General features: G+C 35.8%; 1 protein-coding gene and 1 long non-coding RNA gene across 6 annotated transcripts in view; one reads left to right on the top strand and one right to left on the bottom strand.

Moving 5' to 3' along the window:
- Window positions 1–23,929, top strand: part of LOC105466952 (potassium channel tetramerization domain containing 16) — a 312,786-nt gene that overhangs the window by 88,993 nt on the left and 199,864 nt on the right. The window lies entirely within an intron of this gene.
- Window positions 11,740–22,683, bottom strand: LOC105466948 (uncharacterized). The gene is made up of 5 exons (XR_011624622.1): window positions 22,548–22,683; window positions 22,394–22,449; window positions 14,930–15,085; window positions 13,053–13,136; window positions 11,740–11,853 (listed from the first exon to the last, which is right to left on the bottom strand). It is a non-coding gene; the product is annotated as an uncharacterized lncRNA (long non-coding RNA).

Genomic DNA, 23,929 nt, shown 5'->3' with positions numbered 1-23,929 from the left:
CACTATATTGTCCAGGCTGGTCTTGAACTCCTAGTGTCAAATGATCCTCCCACGTTCGTCCCCTAAGGTGCTGGGATGACAGGCATGAGCCACCATGCCCAGCTCAGTATTTATCTTTCTGTGACTGTCTTATTTCATGTGGCATAGTGTCCTCAATGTTCATCTATGTTGTTTAATGGTGTAGAATTTCCTTATTTTTTAAGGCTGAATAGTGTTTCATTACATGTTTGTGTTTACTACATCTTCTTTATGCGTTTATCTGTCAGTGGACATTTAGATTGTTTTCACATCTTGGCTATTGTGTATAGTGCTGCAATAAACATAAGAGTGCAGGTATCTTGTTGAGAGCCTCAAATTGAATTGATTTCAATTATTTTGGACAATATCTAGAAGTGGGATTTTTTGATCAGAGAGTGGTTCTTTATTTAAGTTTTAGGGGAACCTCCATTCCATTTTCCATCGGCTGCCCCATTTTGCATTCCTACTAACAGTGTGGAGGTTCCAATTCTTCCACATCCTCACCAACACTTATTATCATTTATCTTTTAATAATATGCATCCTAGTAGATGTGAAATTATGTTTCATTATGGTTTTTATTTGCATTTTCTGAAGTGACATCTTTTTGTATACTTACTGACCATTTGCATATCTTCTTTGGAGAAATGTCTATTCAAGCGCTTAGCCCATTTTCCCTGTCTAATTTTTGATATTGAGTGAAAGGCCAAAGTGCCTTTGACTTTGAAAAAATTTTAGTATCTGGGAGCTCAAAGCGAGTGTAATTCTGAAATTACTTCACTTTGCTTCAGACAATCCAAGGGCATAAAAAATTGTCAGCATTTAAAAAGAAGAAATCTTGACATAATCATCAGATTTTAGAGAAAATAAAATCTTAGAGAATGTCTGATTCTTTTACAGATGATAAAATGGAAATTTGGAGAAATTAAGTGACTAGTTGAGGTTACCCAAGTACTTATGGGCAAACACAATTCTAGAAGCAGTGTCCTGGAGCATATTGAGTCACTTGGGGAGATAGTATTAACACTTTAAATACCAGGTCAGTACTGTACTTGTGCTTGTTCTCAAACATTGTAGCAGGATGCTCTCAAGTCTTCATTGGATCAAATGAGATTATGACTGTCATGTTGCTGTTTTCTGGGTTTGAATCCAGGCACTTTGGATCTACATACCTTCTTTCTTAAACTCCCTTCCTCACGAACTGGGCATTGCCTGTGGGAATAGATGCAGCATCATTTGGACAAAACAAAAAAGGTGCAATGATGATTCTTTGTACGGATATAAACGTCACATTCTACTTCTTTTTCTATTATTTGGAGTCTAAAACTAAAGAAATTGTTCCACTACTGTAAACACTGTGACTTCAGCCAAAATTATTGATTGCTGTTTGCTTCTTTTTTTCCCATTGAAGAAAAAATTTGCAAAGTCTGTTGCTAAGAGAAAGATGGTCAAAACACCTGTTTAGTGTGACTCTGTTTGGAGTGTGTCAAACGGAATCACCCATAGGTTAGCTTTTTAGAACAAAGAGTAAACATACCCATAAGGTTCATTACTTCTTGTGTTGAATTAGGAAGGACAATATCAAGAAAGACTAGTAGCTGATACCTCCAGAAAGTCCCCAAGGAGTCTTTTTTTAAAATTAATTAATTAATTAATTTTTTTTTATGTTACAGTCTGCCTGACTTCCCCTGGAGCTAGCCCAAGAGGGGTGCCATCTTAATGGCACTACAAAAGCAACAAGATATTCTGGAAGATCTAGTGACCAAAATGGGAAGCTTGGGAGTCATTTATCATGTTGCTAAAGGAAAATTATTGTTTACCAAAAACTTTAGGACTTTAATTTTTTCGCAGATTTCAAATATGAGTAATCAGCATGATTATATATTAGGTAGAGTAGAGGATCAGATAAAGTATGATCAACATCTTCAATCCAGAATTTGAAAAAGTGGTTTAGTAATATCTTAAAAATATCTACCCTCTTAACTGTCTGAGAGGGGAGTAGTAAAATCAGAATGTGGAAGGTAAATAATGTGGCAATATATTTTTTCTTTTGCAAAGTAATATGTATATAATAATCGCCAAGATACTTTTTCTGTTTCTTACTTTTTCTAGTTTATGTTTGGATTACTTATGTATGTATCTGTATCCCTACTAACTGGTGAGTTTCTGGAGGGCAGTGATTTGTGCATTGTTTACCTTGATATCTCCCAAAGCACAATACTTTGCACATATTGAACAATTGAAATCTAGCATTCATTTTTATTCTAGAACGCTCTTGTCGCCACTATAGTAGAAGAATCTCAATTTCACATAACTGTAAGAGAAAGGTTTTTTGTAAATGCTCAAGATGGCAAGATCAATCACTTTTGATCTACAAGGTGGGACCAATCTAAGAAAGAACTAACTCTTACAGCTAGTGAAACGCTAAGAAAGACACATTTGTTTCAGGCTTGCAAATTCTAAAATAATTCCAAACAATGGTGTCTCTTCTTCTCACTCATCCCATGGAGTTAATCAGCAGATGTTTAGTCATAGTTTCTTTTCTTTTCTTTTCTTTTTTTTTTTTTTGAGACGGAGTCTCACTCTGTCGCCCAGGCTGGAGTACAGTGGCAGGATCTCCGCTCACTGCAAGCTCCACCTCCCGGGTTTACGCCATTCTCCTGCCTCAGCCTCCGGAGTAGCTGGGACTGCAGGCACCCGCCACCACGCCCAGCTAGTTTTTGTATTTTTAGTAGAGACAGGGTTTCACCATGTTAGCCAGGATGGTCTCGATCTCCTGACCTTGTGAGCTGCCCGCCTCGGCCTCCCAAAGTGCTGGGACTACAGACATGAGCCACCGTGCCCGGCCAGTCATAGTTTCTTAGTAGATTCTTGGGGAATCAGCTTATCATAATGAGTGGTGCAGTGTTTGGGACTGACTTCTGGGTCAGCAGAGCATTGACTACCAGTACCACCAAGCTCAAAGAGTTCAATAAGACCTAGATTGCCTGGAGCTATTTAGGTAAGTTATAAGGATATTTCTCCTTGGACAATATGTATATCCATTTTAATTCATAGAGCTATACCCCACTCTTTCAATTTCACCAACATTTGTACTATGTAAGACTATTTATTGTTGTATACATCAAACATATGAACCATTTTCTAAGTGCAAAAAGACACCATGCTAAGTCCTAGGAATGCTGAAATGAGTAATATCAAGACTATCATAGCAAATTAGTTGAAAAGAACATCTGTATGAAGACAGTGTCCTACATATTCTAAGTCTTTAGTGAGTACCAATGCATTGTAGTTCCTGCTGTCAAAAGATTGTTATACTATATATTATTGTACTATGTATGATTATGACTAGATAATATTTAGTATAGTATAGTAATAATCATATATAGTATAATATAGAGTATGGTTATCTACTAATTATTTATCATGGTATTCAAGTTAGTCATTGAAAAAATGGAAATTGAACATTCTAAATGTACCTTAAAAAGTGAATGTATAAAAGTTGCTAACAGGCTTTGTGCTCAAGGATCTTTTGTTCAGCTGAAGAGACAATGTTTAGTGTGGTTAAATATATAACCAAAGTGTAGTGTGATTAAAACATTACATAACACAAGAGATGATACATGATTGTGTACAGTTGCGATGGAATTTGAACAGACCTTAAGCACAATAGGCACATTCAGAACAGGAGGAGATAACAACTACTAAAAGTCATTGGGTCCTTCATTCACTGACATATATATATATGTCAGTGAATAAAAGTATATATATATATACTTTAATTCAAACAGAGGAGAATACAAAAATTTCTCATTTCTCTTGAAAACGTACTATTTTTTCAGGCTATCTGCTAAAAACTGTTGTTTTTATAGTTGATCTAATTTCTTTTGCACAGCTATATGAATTCAGTGCTATTATGTCATTTTATAGATGAGAAAAGGGAAACAAGCTTCATCCGCTTACCTGCAGAGAGATGACTCTCAGTAAGTGGTGGAAGTGGACTCAAATGTGTGTGTGTCTCAAAATCCTACTTTCTTGCCACACCACACTCACATCTGAAAATTTTTGATGAGCCATAAAAAAAGGGACGAAGCATATCCTTGGGAGAACAATGAGTGAGCAAATCAGACATGAACATAAATGCTACCTGATTAGTATCAAATTGAAATGTTCTTCTAAACGAATAGTACATTTTATTTCCTTTTCAATAGGCCTTGCAGGATTTTGATGCCATTTCTAAATGTATGGCATTCGAAAACAATTACAGAACCAGTACCTGGACTCAAAGATGTGCCCATTTACAGACCATGTAGCTGGCTCCTTTTATACAGTCCAAACCTGTCTGTTTTTATTGTACTTAGACAAGTGACTAAAGAAATGGGTGTTTTCATTTGTTTGGATTCATCATTTCTTTGCAGAGAAAGATATGTTTTCTTAGGGTATATTGTAACATGCTTTGTACTCAGTGGATGCTCAGTAAAGGTTTGATGTTGGCTGACTAGGTGATGGTGATGATACCCTGAATTTCTTTCTTTCAAGTAAAGACTGTCAGGCTCTTTCTTTGACAAACAGATGCAAATAGGTGACCTGTCAAAAGCTAGCAAAAACCCTGTGGCCTTCAAGAAACCACTTATTTTGAAATAGCAAACATTTTCTTTATAGCACCTTAATCTCTGTTTAGGATGTCTTGCCCACAGGAATTTAATGGTTCAACCGTTTTCTATCATATCATAATGTTCAATACTCTAGTGTCAAGGTGATGAATCAGAGAATGGGACAAGAGTTTGCAAATAAACCCCTAGGCAGGCTGCATTTCATCTTTCCAGCCTGCGTGAAATAATAGGCATCTCTTAGGATAATTAGCTGAAAAGCTAAGCAAACTTTGGCATAAAAAGGGGAAATATGAGATAGAGCAATGGTTCTCACTCCATGCAGTGCATATATGAGTAGATAAGAAAAAATCCTGAGAACCAAGGCTGTTTGTGGACAACCTCTCTTGTGGCTCCACATGCAGTATTCATGTAACTGGGATTGTGGATGTGGTTTAGGATGCAACCAAGAATGAGCTGGTGTGTGCTCATTGACAGCATGCAGGACTTGACCTGGAAATAATTGAACTCTGCATGGCCTCTGAGCAGCTAGAAGGGCCCAGCTGTCTGCTGAGGAAGAAGAGATTTCAAGGGTAAAGCAGTTAAAGAAAATTCTGAAAGATATGATGGAGAAAGAACAGGAAGCTCTGCAGCCTTCTGAAGAAGCAGTTTCCTAGGACAAGTGTCCTGTCTAGATCCACTGAAAGGGACAAGGAGCTTCAGCCCTCTTCAGTGAAGAGCAAGGCACAGTAAGGCAAATAAATTCTTCCTATTATTTCTGAGAGCAAGTAATAAAGTTGTTTATTGCTTCCTCCCAAAGAAATAAGAATTATAAGGTCAAAAAAGACATAAAGGAAACTATAACGGGAGATTTATGGTCATTTGGGCAGAATCGCAAGTGTATAATTGGTGTAGCATGTCGAAAAAGATGGTTGCCTGTTTCTGTTTTTTTTTTTTTTACTTGGCTTTTGCCTTGACAGTTTTAACAATTAATGTCTTGTCTTTGAGTATCTATTTATCTTGCTGAAAGAGACTTATTTGAATTTTTTTTCTATTCTATTGGTATTATTTATTAAGTAGCTATTAATATCATTTTTTATATAAATGGATGTAACTAACTCTTAGCCTGGCAGCTTTCTTTGAAATTTTTTCACTTTTCTCCTTACTAAGCTTACTCTAATATCTGACTGTAACTTGTAAATATCTGTCTAGAATTGATGAAATGACCCCAATTGGGTCCCAATTAGCTTAGCAACAGAGGCTGTCATGCTTAAGAATTGAGTATCACTGATATAGGCTAAAAATGAACAAATGAAAGAGGGAGTTGTATTTCAGCTCTTTGGAACTTAAAAAAAAAAAGAAAAAAAGAAACAGTTGTAGAGGGAAAACCTCCCTGTAAAAAACCCTAAATATTTCCTAAAGCTGGGACTTAAGGAGAAAAATGTTAAAGGAAAATAATTACCAGATTAGTATCTTATACATGTATTTAAAACATTAGATGTACTGAAAGTAGGGGGTTTTCTTAGAAGATTAACTTGAAAAATAATGTGGCAGAGGCACCCCTTAAGTCACCTCAAATGTGCTGCACCCTCTCTGCTTCTATAAAAGGGTAGAATTTGACCCAGCATGTTACTTCACCCTTTGTACCTCTCTGCAGCAATTCGTTCATCCAGAGATTTCAAAGTGTTTTTACAAATGTAAATTAACAAGCCTCATCACCTCTCTCCATAGAGATGGTTTAATTAAGTAACTGAGAAACGTACCTAAATGGCTTATTCAAGGTCACCTGAGAAGTCCTCTGTGAAATCTGGAAATGGATATTCAAAGTGTAAAAATTCTTTGCAGTCTCACTGCATATCCAGGCTTATTGCAACCCTTGGCAAGTGCTACTGGTGGGACAATTATTTTTCTTCTTTAATCTTTACAGTGAGTCTCTCACCAGTTGGCCTTCTCCCAACCTCATCAAGTACCCACAACCCATGTACCTGCAGCTTCAGTCCTTTCCTCTTCTCACTTATCTGTCCCAAAAGCTGAATGAGGACAGACTATGACTGCTTTTTTTCTTTTTTTTTAAAGAATCACTTTGATTAAATAAGTACTTCGCATACTTATTTTCTCTCAAACTCTTCTATTTATCCATTTCATAAATATTTACTGAATACTTCTTTTGTTGCTACTCACTGTGCTAGACACAGGGAATGCTAAAGTCATATTCTTCACTTTCTGAGAAAGAACGAATAAAAAGAAATAGATACCTAGTGGTCAATGCTATGAAGATGACAAATGTGGCAAGCTGGATGAGGTGGGTAAGAATTAATGGATCGGGGAAGGCCTCTCTAAGCAGGGAACATATGAACCAAGACCTGTAACCTGAAAATATATCAGACTTCTAAAGTACTGGAAGAAGAATGCTCCAGGCAGAGGGAACAGCAAAAGTAAAGACAAGGGCTCTGCTGGAAAAGAACTTGGCCAAAGTCTCGTGCACCAGGGTAAGGATAGCAGGAGATGAGACTGCAGAGGAAGGACAAAACTTGTGGGCCATGGGACAAGGTGTATAATTCATTGATAAAACAATAATCAACCTATGAAGGGTTTCAAGCAAGGAAATAACATGATTGACCTGATGTATGTTTTAAAACTAGCAAATGGTGAATAATATTCTTGCTCTGCAAACATTTTTTATCTTTGTCTAATATCAACTGATTTATCAGGTTGGACTGTTTTTCCTATACCTTATAACCACTTGAAGAAATATAAGTAGGAGAACTATGTGCTTTTCTCATTTTAATCCTTACCACACTAGTTCTTTGAACTCATGAACACAAAGTAAAGCATTGTTTTAAAAGAGAAAGACCTACCTACTTCTTTGGAGCTGATTTGGTAGTTTTTACATTACTGATGAGTTAATATTCATGCCCTACTCATTTAGAAATCTTCAGTTTATTTGATTCATCTGTCCTTCTCTGTGATCCCAATAGCACAGACCTCTGTGTGACTCTTATCACTTTGTTTTGTCAATAAGTGGTTCCCCTTTCCCTGCTTATCTGTTCATGAGCTCTCTGAGGGCTGGGAACTGTCTTACTCACCTTAGTATTTCCGGACATAATTCAGAGCCAGGTCCAGAGTAGGTGCTGATGGACACCTTCTAACTGATGGACACATGAATGATGACCTGGTGAATATATAATGGATTTTCCCAAGTCAGGACACATTTGAATGTGAAAATGGGTGCTATTAATGATTGTGCTAGGGCAATGGGTATAAAGTTGGGCTTGCCCTGGCGAACTGGGATATATGGTCACCTTAGTAATCATTATAATGAATTATCAGAAGAATTGTAAATATTCTAATTCTGGAGGCTTTTAGAAGGCAGTATTATTCTATTTGTCCAAACTGTTTTAGAGCAATAGTTCCCACAGCATGGGAGACGTAATGGTATAGGAGATGGTTTTCGGTGGCAAGGGCATCAAAATTAAATAATACAGATTCATATTCTCATAACTCAATTCTCTGTGTGAGTCTTCTTTATTCTAGTTATTATAAAAAGAAAGTATCAGTGTGGTGCTAGATTACCTTTAACTCCTTAAACCTCTGCTAATCTTCCTTTTCTATGAGCAAATGTTGGAATCGGAGCCTTTGAATGAAAATGGTATCTGATTTTTTCTTGTAAATTTGTTTGAGTTCTTTGTGAGTTCTGGATATTAGCCCTTTGTCAGATGAGTAGATTGCAAAAATGTTCTCCCATTCTGTAGGTTGCCTGTTCACTCTGATGGCCTGTTCACTCTGATGGTAGTTTGTTTTGCTGTGCAGAAGCTCTTTAGTTTAATTAGATCCCATTTGTCAATTTTGGCTTTTGTTGCCGTTGCTTTTGGTGTTTTAGACATGAAGTCTTTGCCCATGCCTGTGTCCTGAATGGTACTACCTAGGTTTTCCTCTAGGGTTTTTATGGTATTAGGTCTAACATTTAAGTCTCTAATCCATCTTGAATTAATTTTCGTATAAGGAGTAAGGAAAGGATCCAGTTTCAGCTTTCTACTTATGGCTAGCCAATTTTCCCAGCACCATTTATTAAATAGGAAATCCTTTCCCCATTTCTTGTTTCTCTCAGGTTTGTCAAAGATCAGATGGCTGTAGATGTGTGGTATTATTTCTGAGGACTCTGTTCTGTTCCATTGGTCTATATCTCTGTTTTGGTACCAGTACCATGCTGTTTTGGTTACTGTAGCCTTGTAGTATAGTTTGAAGTCAGGTAGTGTGATGCCTCCAGCTTTGTTCTTTTGACTTAGGATTGTCTTGGAGATGCGGGCTCTTTTTTGGTTCCATATGAACTTTAAAGCAGTTTTTTCCAATTCTGTGAAGAAAGTCATTGGTAGCTTGATGGGGATGGCATTGAATCTATAAATAACCTTGGGCAGTATGGCCATTTTCACGATATTGATTCTTCCTATCCATGAGCATGGTATGTTCTTCCATTTGTTTGTGTCCTCTTTTATTTCACTGAGCAGTGGTTTGTAGTTCTCCTTGAAGAGGTCCTTTACATCCCTTGTAAGTTGGATTCCTAGGTATTTTATTCTCTTTGAAGCAATTGTGAATGGAAGTTCATTCATGATTTGGCTCTCTGTTTGTCTGTTACTGGTGTATAAGAATGCTTGTGATTTTTGCACATTAATTTTATATCCTGAGACTTTGCTGAAGTTGCTTAATAGCTTAAGGAGATTTTGGGCTGAGACAATGGGGTTTTCTAAATATACAATCATGTCATCTGCAAAGAGGGACAATTTGACTTCTTCTTTTCCTAACTGAATACCCTTGATTTCTTTCTCTTGCCTGATTGCCCTGGTCAGAACTTCCAACACTATGTTGAATAGGAGTGGTGAGAGAGGGCATCCCTGTCTTGTGCCAGTTTTCAAAGGGAATTTTTCCAGTTTTTGCCCATTCAGTATGATATTGGCTGTGGGTTTGTCATAAATAGCTCTTACTATTTTGAGGTACGTTCCATCAATACCGAATTTATTGAGCGTTTTTAGCATGAAGTGCTGTTGAATTTTGTCAAAAGCCTTTTCTGCATCAGTTGAGATAATCATGTGGTTCTTGTCTTTGGTTCTGTTTATATGCTGGATTATGTTTATTGATTTGTGAATGTTGAACCAGCCTTGCATCCCAGGGATGAAACCCACTTGATCATGGTGGATAAGCTTTTTGATGTGCTGCTGAATCCGGTTTGCCAGTATTTTATTGAGGATTTTTGCATCGATGTTCATCAGGGATATTAGTCTAAAATTCTCTTTTTTTGTTGTGTCTCTGCCAGGCTTTGGTATCAGGATGATGTTGGCCTCATAAAATGAGTTAGGGAGGATTCCCTCTTTTTCTATTAATTGGAATAGTTTCAGAAGGAATGGTACGAGATCCTCCTTGTACCTCTGGTAGAATTCAGCTGTGAATCCATCTGGTCCTGGACTTTTTTTGGTTGGTAGGCTATTAATTATTGCCTCAATTTCAGAGCCTGCTATTGGTCTATTCAGGGATTCAACTTCTTCCTGGTTTAGTCTTGGGAGAGTGTAAGTGTCCAGGAAATTATCCATTTCTTCTAGATTTTCTAGTTTATTTGCATAGAGGTGTTTATAGTATTCTCTGATGGTAGTTTGTATTTCTGTGGGGTCATTGGTGATATCCCCTTTATCATTTTTTATTGCGTCTATTTGATTCTTCTCTCTTTTCTTCTTTATTAGTCTTGCTAGCAGTCTGTCAATTTTGTTGATCTTTTCAAAAAACCAACTCCTGGATTCATTGATTTTTTGGAGGGTTTTTTTGTGTCTCTATCTCCTTCAGTTCTGTTCTGATCTTAGTTATTTCTAGCCTTCGGCTAGCTTTTGAATGCGTTTGCTCTTGCTTCTCCAGTTCTTTTAATTGTGATGTTAAAGTGTCAATTTTAGATCTTTCCTGCTTTCTCTTGTGGGCATTTATCAAAAAGTGGGCAAAGGATATGAACAGACATTTCTCAAAAGAAGACATGCATACAGCCAACAGACACATGAAAAAATGCTCATCATCACTGGCCATCAGAGAAATGCAAATCAAAACCACAATGAGATACCATCTCACACCAGTTAGAATGACGATCATTAAAAAGTCAGGAAACAACAGGTGCTGGAGAGGATGTGGAGAAATAGGAACACTTTTACACTGTTGGTGGGATTGTAAACTAGTTCAACCATTATGGAAAACAGTATGGCGATTCCTCAAGGATCTAGAACTAGATGTACCATATGACCCAGCCATCCCATTACTGGGTATATACCCAAAGGATTATAAATCATGCTGCTATAAAGACACATGCACACGTATGTTTATTGCGGCACTATTCACAATAGCAAAGACTTGGAATCAACCCAAATGTCCATCAGTGACAGACTGGATTAAGAAAATGTGGCACATACACACCATGGAATACTATGCAGCCATAAAAAAGGATGAGTTCGTGTCCTTTGTAGGGACATGGATGCAGCTGGAAACCATCATTCTTAGCAAACTATCACAAGAACAGAAAACCAAACATCGCATGTTCTCACTTATAGGTGGGAACTGAACAATGAGATCACTCGGACTCGGGAAGGGGAACATCACACACCGGGGCCTATCATGGGGACGGGGGAGGGTGGAGGAATTGCATTGGGAGTTATACCTGATGTAAATGACGAGTTGATGGGTGCTGACGAGTTGATGGGTGCAGCACAGCAACATGGCACAAGTATACATATGTAACAAACCTGCACGTTATGCACATGTACCCTAGAACTTAAAGTATAATAATAATAAAATAAAAAAAAAAAGAAAATGGTATCTAGTTAGAAGTCAATATTATTAGGTTAATTATAATTTTTTTAGTCTTTCCTTCTTTTCATGACTAATTATAGTGATTTTCCAGGTAGAATTGGGATATAAAATTCAATATTGAATGTATCTTTAAAAATAAGAATTAGAAGATTAAAAAATATGATAAATGTTGTATGCAGATTTTGGCAAAAAACATGAAGTTCATGTAGAAATGACTGCAGTTTGGGAAAGTAGTTCAGACCAATTATTCCATCTGTTTTAGTCAGCCCATGCTGCTTTAACAGAAGACCATAGACTGGGTGGCTTAAACAACAGACATTTATTTTGCACAGCTCTGGAAGCTGGGAAGTCCAAGATCAGGGTGCCAGCATGACTGGGTCCTTGATGAAGGTTCTCATCCTTTCTTGCAGGCAGCTACATGATGAAGAGGGGAGATAAAGCTCTGGTGTCTTTTCCTGTACTTACAAGGGCATTGATTTCAGCATGGGACTCCATCCTCATAAACTTCACCTAAATCTAGTTACCTCCTCCCAAGGGCTCCACCTACTAATACCATCACATTGGGGGTTAAAGCTTCAGCATACGAATTTCAAAAAACATTTAGACTGTAACACAAGCCTTATTTCTGAATTTAAGCTTTGGGGTCCCCATTGTTTTGAACATATTCATATGAAATTAATTTAAATTAAAATAATTTATATACTTCTATTTACTTTTATAATCTTTCTCTGTGTAAAGTTTATGCATGCTTAGAGTTGCAATATGATCCTGGAAAATACATAGCAGAATAACCATGAGAATTTAAATCACACAATATTATAATTCAGGGACAAACACATTTGATACATGAGTTTCACTTTTTTCATTTTGTACTTTTAGAAATGTAAGGATTTTGGATCGCCAAATGTTAATACATATGTAAATTTGGATTTACATAAAATACATAAAAGAGTTGTGAGTTTTCTTTAAATTAGAAACAATGAACAGGTCAGGAGCCGTGATAGGCCTGGAGTGAATAATTCCAACACTTTGGAGGGCCGAGGTAGGAGGATCTCTTGAGCCCAAGAGTTTGAACATAGGGAGACCCCATCTCTAAAAAAACATAAAAAATTTAAAACGTAAGGTGGGCATAGTGGCGCCCGCCTGTGATTCCAGCCATTTAGGAGACTGAGATGGGAGGATTCCTTGAGCCTAGGAGGTCAAGAAGCAGTGAGCCGTGATGGTGCCACTGCACTCCAGCCTGGGTGATAGAGTGAGACACTGTCTCAAACAAACAAACGTTTAACAATAGGATGACTTTAAGTCTCAAACCTTTCTTTGTGTACTTAAAAGTTTAATTTACTCAAAATTTATATACATGTAATATTTAGCACTAATCACATAATTTAAGACACATCTTTACTAAATAAAACTCCATACAATTTCAATCAGTTATAATGAGATAAGTGCAAGAGAAATGAGTAAAGCTTCCTTTGGAAATTTTACATTTGAACTCTTGCCAGAGACATACACTTCCTAACTGTTAGCAATCTTACCTCTCTACTATAGAAGAATAAAACTATAGCAGATTGAGTTGTGTTCTAATTTTCAATAAAAGGAAATGATTCCATTACCTTATCAATCCAACAGTTGTAAGGAGAAAATTGTCTACTTATGAGAACTTTACAGGTGTCAGAAATGTGTATTTACATTTTTTTCTGAAACAGAAGGACATCAGCATGGTTTAATATTATTACCTTAATCACAAGCAGGCAAGATAGTTAAAAACAATGAAAACAAACAGCAAAAATAACAACCACTGCATGCCAATATAATATCCTGCTTTTCCACTGACAGTTTTATTTTCATCTGCCTGTCTAAGGATTTCTTTATTCATAAGGAGAATGACTATACCATCATTTGATTTTATATTATGAGAGTTGTTGGAATAATCTGATCTCCTTGTAATACTTTGTTAGAAAACACACTGAAGTTAAGGAAACAACCCAGAATCTTGAAACAAACTCCTGCCCAAGCCTCTGGCTTTATTCAACCTAAATGCTAATAATTTTAAAGACTGTAGTCTCCAAGAAGACTAGGAATTCACAAAGTTGGCTATATCCTCTGTGCCCAAAATTGTGCTTGGTTCTTAGAAGACTCTTAAATATTGTTGAATGAATGAACCATCATCATAAAAGCTACTATTTAGGAACATAAATGTATGTCATGTGTGATAATCAAGATATATTTGAAACTGTCATTTAGTATGCCAATTGTAGTTCTCACAGCAACTCTAATCTATGGTTACTATTTGTATTGTCTCATTGAGAAAACAGGCTCAGAATATGAAGTAATATGCCAAGTTCATATGGGGATAGTATTAGGAATTCAAAGCTATATCTAATATCAATGCTTCATTTTTTTCTCCTATATATGGCCTCAAAAAGGGCATGACATATTAAAATGGAAAACTCAATAGTTCACATTCAGAATCAGGTTCTTTCCTGTGGTCAGAGGATATTAACATTACTTTTAAAAACATTGAATTGTGAAACAGATTTTCCCAGTGTGTTGCCTCTAAGAGGTTGGGGACAGCCTTTGATGAATGATAACGTTATTAATACTTTTAGACTATGGTTAAAAAACAACAAATATATGTAAGTATGTATGTGTGAATGCTTATATGTATATGGGTACATTGTCTTCAATTTTCCTTTGTCACTGCCTAACTTTTCTCACCAATCTGGCACCTGGGGGAAATAAAGAACTGAGAGACACCTTGACTGGATAGCTCCTTTCCATACCCTGTCTCTCTTCGGAAGCTGGGTTACCTTTTGAGGTGAATGGGCAACTGTAGCCAAAGAGAGCCCAGAATATCTGAAGAAAGCAGTAGAGGGTAGCACCTAAACAATGCTCCAGGAGATGGGAGCATCAAAAAGATTTGTTCACCAGAATTTACAGTTTCCTGCAACTTTATAAATAATTCACTTGGGTAATGTTTCATCAAGAAACACAATTACCCTGAAAGCCTGAGAATCTAATGGGCTTATTTAAAAAATGTCTAAATAGAAGCACATCAAGGCTTTGACCAAACACCCTTCCCTAACCTTGTTATGTTTTCTTCCTTCTTGGAGATAAATCTGTAAAACACAAATGAGTTTGTTGTAATTGCCCACCTAGTGTGTAAAATTACAGCTTCAGTGTCATGCTTAATAGGCAATGTGCACAAAGTATATGAACCCAGCTAAGCACACAGATTTCTATTTTTATTTTTTTTTATAGCAAGCAATTGGACACTGCTCATCTCTGGGAAAAAATTTATTGAAGCAGACCTTTATTTTACCTCTTTGCTGACTTATTTTTTTTCTGTCCTAAGATACAGATATTTTAGGTCATCTGGTCCTGAAGCATGAATTTTGGCCAAAACCTTTTATTAGGTTGGTGCAAAAGTAATTGCGGTTTTTGCCAAATAATGCACTGGTTTATATGTATTTTTTCTTGACACACATACCTGGCATGAAGTAATTATAAAACTAAATCTTCTGGTCACGAGGTGAAATCGGCAGAAAAATGTGGATGATTTATAAAACTCTATCACCATTCTCAAGGATAGATCCTAAGTATTTGCCAAAGATGATGGTTCCTCACAGAAGACAAGTAAGATTGACTAAGTGGTAAAAGAGTGAGATCTGTGTCAGATGGCCTGGTTTGAACCTATGCCCCACTGTATATGAACTGTGTGACACTGAGCACCTTCTTTAACTTTCTGTACCTCAGTTTCCTTGCTTATTAACTGTGGATAGCGATTGTTCAAATCTATGGAGGTTACTTTGAGGATTAATTCAGTCAAAAAAAATGGAAGGCACATAGGGAAAGACTGGGGCATGGGAAGCACTTTAAAATGCTGATTGTTCTTAATTATCCTAAGCATTATGTGAGATAAGCCTCACTTGCTATGTGAGGTTCTTCTTAGCATGCAGAAGGCAAGCAGCAAATATTAATTTAATAAATGAATGGGTGTTTCCTGGAATTTACACCCCCTAAACTGTGGCTATATCCATTTTTTCTGATTTTCATTCTGCTTTCCATCCCTGTAGGTTGTATTTAGGGGTCAACATTTTCTTTCCCATTTTTCTTACAAAGTTTTCACAGAGGATCTCCTTGATCAATGGAGAAGGCAAAACAAAGAGACAATTTGTCAAACGAGGTACCGTTCTTTCCCTCAAGTGACAAATCTTTGGTGATATGTTTGAGCTAACAAGATTTTGAATTTTCACTTTCCTGCTTGTTTACAGGTATCGCTTTACACAAAAGCACCATTTGCAAAATAAACTCATCTGAAGGCTTCCACAGGGAATTTCCCCCAATAAAAGGAGATATTAGTATTTAAAATTAGATCAGTGGAGAGGATTCTGGGAATTCAATGGAGTAGTAAGCACCAGGACTCCATTGCCCCACCTAGACAATAATTGCACTGGTAGAATGTGTTCGATGTAATAATTTTGAAACTCTGGAGTCTATTGCATGCTTCAGACTTCTAAGGGAAAGCTTGGATAGTAAATTCTGGTTAATTTTAGTTAATTTCAGCTCTTAGCACAGTAGTAGCTATTCATCTCCCACTCCCAGCTCTGTGGCAGGCAGCTGTGCAGGTGTTACTGGAGCAGCTTGCACACAGCCAATAGAGCCAAAGTGGGGAAAAAATATTCTATCCTCCAAATGTAGATCAGTGCTATGATTGCTGATTCCTGCTTCCGACCACGGAGGAACAGGCAGCAATACTTGCTACATATCGCGCTATTGTTGACAGCCCTTCCCCCTCCATCTGAGGTGACCTCTAAGGGATTTAAAGGGCTAGAGCACCCTTTCTTTTCTCCCCTCTTCTTGTCTCTTCCCAGCTGGGAGGCAGATATCAAATACAGGACAGTCACAAACAACTTTATATACAGGGAAAGTTAGAAAGTAACTGCACTTGCGCAGAGGGAGGCACGGCTCAGAAAAGTTTTAAAAAGACCTTAGGTTTCCATTTTTAGGTATAGAGACTGTCTACAGTATTAAAAATAAAACCCCCAAACAATAATTTTAAAAAGTAGACCCTGGTTTATAGAATTAGAGTTATCAGTTCATTAGATTCAAATGTTCACTTTAAAAAAAAAATGAAAAAGCATCCAAAGAAAAAGAAAAGCATGAAACTTTCAAAGGAAAAAAAATTAAACAACAGAAACTGTTCCTGAAAAAGACTTCGTGGCAGTTCTATTAGACAAAGACATTAAAACTACTTTCTTAAAGATGTACACAGAACTAAAGAAAGATGTTGGGAAAGTCAAGAAAACAATGTATGAACAAAATGAAAATCTCAATAAAGATGAGACCTAAAAAGAAACCAGGAAGAAATTCTGGAGCTAACAATTTCCATATCTGAAATTAAAAATTCTCTGGAGGGTTTCAAAGGCAGATTTGAGCAGGGAGAAGAAACAATCTGTAACCTTAAAGACAGGACAATGAAAATTATCAAGTGTTAGGACCAGAGTAAGTAAAAATTGTAGAAAAGTGAACAGACCACTAAGGGATATGAGGAATATCATCAAGTTGGCTGATTTACACATTGTGGGGCTCATAGAAGGAGAAGAGATGGAAAAAGGGGCAGAGAGAATATTTGAAGAAATAATGTCTGAAAATTTCCCAAATTTGGTAAAAGACATGAATCTAAACATCCAAGGAACTCAAGAAACTAAGTAAGATGAATGCAAAGAGACACATACAGAGACACATTATAATCAGACTTACAGGCTGAAGACAAAGACAGAATTTTGAAAGCAAGACAGAAGCAACTCATTGCATACAAGGGATCCTCCATATGATTATCAGCAGATTTTTAAAATCAGAAACTTTGGAGGCTAGAAAATAATGGGGTGATATATTCAAAGCACTAAAAGAAAAAAAATCAACAAATAATCCTATATCTGACAAAACTGTCCTTCAAAAGTGAGGGGAAAACCATTAATAATAAATTTCCAGTTAAACAAAAGGTGAGGAAATTTTTACTACTAGACCTGCCCTGCAAGAAGTGTATAAGGGAGCCCTGCAAAGTGAAGTTAAAGGACAGCAGACAGTAACTCAAAGCTATATGAAGAAACAAATACCTCAATAAAGGTGAATACACGGGCCATTATGAAAGCAAGTATTATCATAAAAATGGGTTGTAATTCTAGTTTTCATTTTCTATATAACTTAAGAGCTTATTACATTTGAAATAATTATTAGTTTATGTTTTTGAGCAGAGAATGTATAAGGATGAAATTTTGTGACCTCAGCAATTCAAAGACATGGAAACAGAGTTGTAAAAAACATAGTTTGTGTATGATATTGTATTAAACTGGTGTAAATTCAACATAAAGTGTTATAACTTTAGGATGTTAAATGTAATTCCTATGGTAGCTACAAAGAAAACAGGTATAGAATATACACAAAAAGAAATGAGAAAGATACTTAAACATTTCAGTATTAAGGATCAACTAATTATAAAAAAAAAGTAATGCAGAAAATGAGGGTAAAAAAGCCATAAAGTATATAGAAAATAAATAACAAAATGACAGAAGGAAATCTGTCCTTATCAGTACCTTAAATGTAAGTGAATTAAACTTTATATTCAAAAAGCAGGTTAGCAGAATGAATGAAGACACATGATCCAAGTTCAACAGCATATGCATTCTTCTCAAGATTGGGACGTGGGACATTTTTCCATGATTCACCGTATGTTAGAATTCAGACTCAGTTTCAATAGATATTAAAAAATAGACATTATACAAAGTACATTCTCTGACAAAAATGAGATTAAGTTAAAAATCAATGACAGAAGTAAAACTGGGAAACTCAAAAATTTGTGGAAACATACAAGCAATGGATCAAAGAGGAAATTACAAAGAAAATTGGAAAATACTTGAACAAATGAGAACAAAACTACAACATGTGAAAACTTATGAGATACAATTAAAGCAGTATAAGAAGAAATTTTATAGCTCTAAACACTTACAATAAAAAATAAGAAATATCTCAAATCAATAACCAAATTTTACAAGTAAAAGAACTAAAAAAAGGGGGAATCTAAACTCAAAGCTAGCAGACTAAAGGGAATAACAAAGGTTAGAGATGAGATAAAATAGAAAATAGAGAGAAAAATCAATGAAATCAAAAATTGGTTACTTAAAAACATTAATAAAATTGACAAACCTTTAGCTAAGTGTATTAAGAAAAAAAATACTCAAATTATTAAAACAGGAATGAAAGTGATGACATTACTACTGCTACTACAGAAAGAAAAAAGATTATAAGAGAGTACTATAAATAATTTTACACCAGACAACTGGATAACCTAGATAAAATGAAAAAGTTTTAGAAACACAAAACTTACCATGACTAAATCATGAAGAAATAGAAAATTTGGTTATACATATAACTAGTAAGGAGGTTAAATGGCAATCAAAAGTCTTCCAACAAAGAAAAGCCATGGACCTGTTGGCTTTGCTGATACAGTCTACCAGATATTTAAAGAAGAAAAAATGCCAATTCTTCTCAAACTTTTCCAAAAACAAACTGAAGAGGAGGGAATAATTCCTAATTAATTCTATGAGGCCAGTATTACCTTAATACCAAAGTTAAACAAAAATACTTCAAAGAAGTATAGACCAATATCCCTTATGGAAATTGATGCAAAAATCCTCACCAAAATACTAGCAAACAAAATTTAGGATTATTTTAAAAGACTTTGACCAAGTATGAGTTATTTTTGGAATGCAAGGATGATTCAACATATGAAAATCAATCAATGTCATATATCACATTAAAAGAATGAAGGAAAAAAGCACATGATCATCTCAATTAATGCAGAAAAATTATTTGATAAAACTTAACACCTTTTTGTGATCAAAACGTTCAAAAAACTAAGAATAGAAGGAAATTACCTCAACATAATATAAGCCATATATGAAAAACCCGCAGTGAACATTACACTGAATGATGAAAGACTGAAAGCTTTTTCTCTTAAAGCAGGAACAAGGCAAGAATACCTGCTTTCTTCACTTCTATTTAACATAATACTTGGAAGTTCTAGTCAGAACAGTTAGGTGAGAAAAATAGATAAAAAGCATCTAAATTGGAAAGGAAGAAGTAAAATTATCTCTATTTACAGACCATATGATCTGGTCTGTCTAAAAGACTAAAAACCACACACACACACACAGTTAGAATTAGCAAATGAACTTAGTAAGATGGCAGGATACAAAGTCAACACACAAAAATCATTTGTATTTCTATATACTAGCAATCAACAGCCTGAAAAGGAAATTACAAAAGTAATTTCATTTATAATAGCATCAGAAAGAATAAAATACATAGGAATCAACATAACCAATGAAGTGAAAGAATTATATAATGAAAATTACAAAACCCTGCTGAAATAAAGAAGACTAAAATAAATGAAAGCATGTTTCATGTTAATCAATTGGAAGACATAATATATTAAGATGCCAATATTACTTAAAGCAATCTATAGATTCAATGCAATGACTATCAAAATTCTAGTGACGATTTTTGTAGGAAAAAGTCTTTCCTCACGCCTGTAATCCCAGCATTTTGGGAGGCCGAGGCAGTGGATCACCTGAGGTCAGGAGTTCGAGACTGGCCTGGCCAACATGATGAAACCCCGTCTCTACTAAAAAAAATACAAAAAATTAGCCAGATGTGGTGATCCATACTTGTAATTTCAGCTACTCAGGAGGCTGAAGCAGGATAATCGCTTGAACCCAGGAGGTGGAGATTACAGTGAGCTGAGATTGCACCATTGGACTCCAGCCTGGGCAACAAGAGTGAAACTCCATCCCCCCCAAAAAAAAAGAAAAGAAAGAAAAAGTCCTTCCTAAAATTCATATGGAATCTCAAGATCTCAAGAGACCCCCAAAAGCCAAAACAACCTTGAAAAAGAATAAAGCTGAAAAACTAATACTTTGTGATTTCAAAATTTACTACAAAGCTACAGTAATCAAAACAGGGTGGCACTGACATAAAGACAAACATATAGACCCATAGAATAGAATGAAGATATCAGAAATAACCCTTACATATATGGTCAAATGATTTTTGATAAGAATGCCAAGACTAGTTTTTGGGGGAAATGATAGTCTTTTCAACAAATGGTTCTTAGAAAATTGGATATCAATATGCAAAATCATAATTTCTGGCTCTTCCCCAACACCATATACAAAAATTAACTCAAAAGGAAAAAAGATCTAAATGTAAGACCCAAAAGTATAAAACTGTTACAAGAATGCATAGGGCAAAAGTTTTACAACATTGGGTTGAGCAAATATTTCTTAGGCATAATATCAAAGGCACAGGCAACAAACTAAAAAAATAGACTTTATGAAAATTTAAAAAATTGTGCACAAGAAGACAATATCAACAAAGTAAAAAGGTAACCCACAAACTAGGAGGAACTATTTATCAATCATGTATCTGATAAGAGATTATTATTCCAGATATATAGTGAACTCCTAAAACTCATCAACAAAACAACCCAATTTAAAAATGGGCAAAGGACTTGACTAAACAATTCTCCAAAGAGGATATAAAAATGGCTAGTAAACACATGAAAATATGCTCAACATTCCTAATCATTAGGGAAATGCAAATCAAAACTACAATGAGTTATTATATAATCCCCAATACAATGGCTACTATCAAAAAGAAAACAAAACAGAAAAACAACAAATGTTCCTGAGGATGTGGAGAAATTGAAACCCTGTGCACTATTTGTAGGAATGCAAAAGAATATAGTTTTTGTAAAAAACAGTATGACAGTTCATCAAAAATTAATAGAATTACCATAAGGTTCGGCAATCCCACCACTGGGTATTTGCCCAAAAGAATTGAAACCAGGGTCTCAAAGAGACATTTGTACAACTATGTTCATAGAAGTTATTCAGAATAGCTAAAGCATGGAAGCAACCTAAGTGTCCTTTGACAGATGAATAGATAAGCACAATGTGATTCTGACGCATGCTACAACATAGATGAAACTTGAGAACATTCTACTAAGTAAAATAAGCTATTCATAAAAAGACAAATACTTTATGATGATTCCACTTGTATGAGGTACTTAGAGTTGTCTTAATTAACAGAGACAGAAAGTAGAATGGCTGTTGTCAGGAGCTGGGAGGAGGGGGAAATAGGGAGTCACTTTTTATGTAAATGCAAAATAGTTTCAGTTTTACAAGATTAAAAGAGTTATAGAGATGGATGGTGGTGATGGTTGCACAACATTATGAATGTATTTGTTAACACAAATTTGTATACTAAAAAATGGTTAAAATGGTAAACTGTATGTTATATGTATTTTAATATAATAAAAAATAGAAAAAATCCACTTGGGCATTTTAAGAGAAAGATTAAAATAATTTCAGGAGGAGGAATTTCTGAAATTTTTCTTCCTTCCCCTCTTTTTCTCTTTCTATTTATTGTCCTTTTCTCTTTTCTTTTCATCCTTTTTCATTTTTACTGTTTCCCCCTCTCTTTCTCTGTATCCTTTTCCTTCTTCTTGTCTTCCTGCAACATAACCTGGAGTTTGTGGTATTCATGGTAGGAGGTCTTTGTAAACTTAAGTGTGTAGGAATAAAGGTAGCTTGGCTAGGTTAAGGGTTACTATAGAGTAGAGCAATGAATAGTAGAAAAGTAAGTAGGAGATAGATTGAAGAGGGTTGGAAATGCCTTGCCAAGGCATGGTGATTCAGAGTCATTAAGAATGAGAAGGCAGAGGAAATAAGATATATAACATTTTTTCATTATTCTGAATGTGAATTTAGACCTAATCAGTATTTCTCCAGAATTCAGAAGAACAGAAACGTTTATTCTGGGTCATGACTACTCTTGTGAAAGTATCAAGTGATAATGGTGAGCAGTAGCATTCATGTTGTAAGGACTCTACCTGTGTCTGAATTCAGACTTCAAATTCCAGTAGATAAGAAAAGGTGAGGTAGGGTGCTGGCAAGGGAGGATAAAGAGAATTGTACCTTTCTATTTCCTCCTTGAGAGCATGTTCTTTTCTTATAATGAATCCAACCCAACCCTTGCTTACTCACATACTTCTCTACTTGGATTTTTGTACTGAAGGTATCAGTTCTATCTTTAAGGCTCCCAGATCAGAAGGTTTCCTTTCTCTTTTAGACTTTCTGCCTTACAAAGAAGTTTTAGCAAAGTCCAACAAAGCCACGATGCTTTTTAAAGCCAGCTCTGTTTAAATTGTGCCCAGGTAATTATAATTTCTTTAGAGGTGGCCATTCCTCTGGTAATATGTATTCACACTAAAAAAGATATTTTGAAATTCTTTAACAGCATATTAAAATGCAAATCGGTCTTCCTATTAAAGATTTCTTGAAGTTCTCTGACAACACATTTAAATGCAAATTGCTAAAGTGTAGATGCTAAAATTAAAATGGAGAAACATAATACACCTCCATGAAGGGGCTGAAGTTTTTATAGGCAGAGAAGAAAGTGCCCACTGCTCTCTTGCATTCTCATCACTGTCAGGGGCAGTGACCAGGTCTGGACAACCACACACCTACAAAAACAATCCCACCTCCCATCTGCTCCTCGTTTTTTTGCACTTAATTATGCAAAATGGATATGAGCAGAATAGACTCATTGCACCTCATAACCAGAGCGCATTCTCTTTCTTCCTCCCATGTCCTGTTGTCTGAACAGATACAGGAAAGCAAAGCTACAGACCCACTGGTACCATTTACTTCAATGCTGCCTTGCCCTATTTACAGCCCTTTGGAGAGTTCTCCCCTTTCTCCCACTCTCTCTAAAACTGTATTGTTACAAGAGGCACATCCCCATGGCAACAACACAAGTGAACGCTTTCCCAGTTCTGCTTTTGTGACACCACAGGGTCCTTCTAATTATTCCAAAGAGTGTCATGGGATTCTCAAAACAAAATTAGTTTTAATTTACTCTAAATTTAAAAATAAATATGTGCCATTCTGGTTTGGGAACACTGAGTGGCGAAGGATGTGGGCTGTGAGAGGGTGGTGGTGGGAGTGAAGTTAAATAATGAAATGAGGATCTGCTCAAAAAACTTGAAAATTTAATGTTAGAGATCATTTCAGGACTGTGTGTTTTCTTAAGAACAATGTGAAGTGTATTCGTAATCCCTAAAACGTGGCTCCCAGATTAATATTCTTAAAACAAGCTGTAGCATGACGAATGCCTTTCTTGACAAGGGTGGGTATTCTATCCTGATATTGTTATTCTAGGTTATGTGCCTTTAGGACTTTTCTAAGTGGCGCTGGGAAAATTTTCTGATGAAATAAACAGGTTTCTTTGGTGCTCTTCATTGGAACTTTTGTTTAAGAAGTAATGTTTAGTTATATAAATAATACATGAATACATTTTCCCTTAAAGGCTCCTTTGCCTTAAACCCTTCTCTTCTCCCCAAAGTAAACCCCTATTATGAATTTGG

Source organism: Macaca nemestrina, chromosome 6 (assembly GCF_043159975.1).
Source record: "Macaca nemestrina isolate mMacNem1 chromosome 6, mMacNem.hap1, whole genome shotgun sequence".
NCBI classification, from domain to species: Eukaryota; Metazoa; Chordata; class Mammalia; order Primates; family Cercopithecidae; genus Macaca; species Macaca nemestrina.
The sequence above is the reverse complement of the archived record's forward strand: the minus strand, read 5'-3'. Positions and strand labels throughout refer to the sequence as shown.